This window comes from Salvelinus sp. IW2-2015, linkage group LG12, assembly GCF_002910315.2.
Source record: "Salvelinus sp. IW2-2015 linkage group LG12, ASM291031v2, whole genome shotgun sequence".
Taxonomy (NCBI): domain Eukaryota; kingdom Metazoa; phylum Chordata; class Actinopteri; order Salmoniformes; family Salmonidae; genus Salvelinus; species Salvelinus sp. IW2-2015.
Window position 1 is genome coordinate 212,660 of NC_036852.1, and position 1,183 is coordinate 213,842.

A 1,183-nucleotide genomic window follows, 5' to 3' on the forward strand; every position below is an offset into this window, starting at 1 on the left:
TGAAAAACTCCCCAGTCCTTAACGATGACAAGCATACCCATAACATGATGCAGCGACCACTATGCTTGAAAATATGGAGAGTGGTACTCAGTAATGTGTTGTATTGGATTTGCCCTAAACATAACACTTTGTATTCAGGATATAAAGTTAATTTTGTATTACTTTAGTGCTTTGTTGCAAACAGGATGCATGTTTTGGTATATTTTTTATTCTGTAAAGGCTTCCTTCTTTTCACTCTGTTAATTACATTTCAGCATTTCATTTTTAATAAATCTGTAGCAATTTAGAAAAACATAATTCCACTTTGACATTAGGGGGTATTGTGTGTAGGCCAGTGACCCAAAAAATCTCATTTTAATCCATTTTAAATTCAATCTGTAACACGACAAAATGTGGAAAAGTGAAGGGGTGTGACTACTTTCTGAAGGCACTATATTTCCTTTAGTGTCAATTAATGAAATAAAGCTTTTGGTTTAGGAGAYTTATGTTATATCGAGTAGTCCTAAAATATACACCGTGTTCATTTCTGAAACAACTAATATTGCATATAYTGTATATGTTTATATCAGAGGCCACTTAGGTGCACACTGCCACCTTCCCTGATACACATTCAAACACAGCTCTGATGATTACAACCACGTTTACATCTAGACCACCAGGCACCAGAATAATGCAGAGTCCATATGAATGACAGAAACTCATACACGGTATGTGTCTGTGATATCATCTTGAGTTGAACTTAGGTAATGCAGTTGAGTAAATAGATTTAAAAAGGAACATTTGTAAATGAAGAAGGGACATTGTACAGACAACGTCATCATGTACAGGGCCACAACATTCACTTGCAGTGTTGCTCTATGTTTTGGTGATTGTGGGTAATTTGGCTCATCGTGAATTTCGTAAATCTTGGGTTATTGAACTTAATACCCTTCGTTCTTACAGTGGCAAACGGTCAGTAATTCTAATAACCGGCAAAGTCAGCCCTTCCAACGTGGAATCGGCTGGTCAAACTACTGAAAGTACCATTTGAGTATGCAACCTACTGTAAAAAATAACTAACAAAATATAATTTGGCCGTCATGTTGTTTACTTTGATTGATGAATGTTGTTATCTCTGTTTTAAAGAACTACACACATCGCAGGAATAATACCAAATTGAAACACTTTATTAAGTGAAACTAAA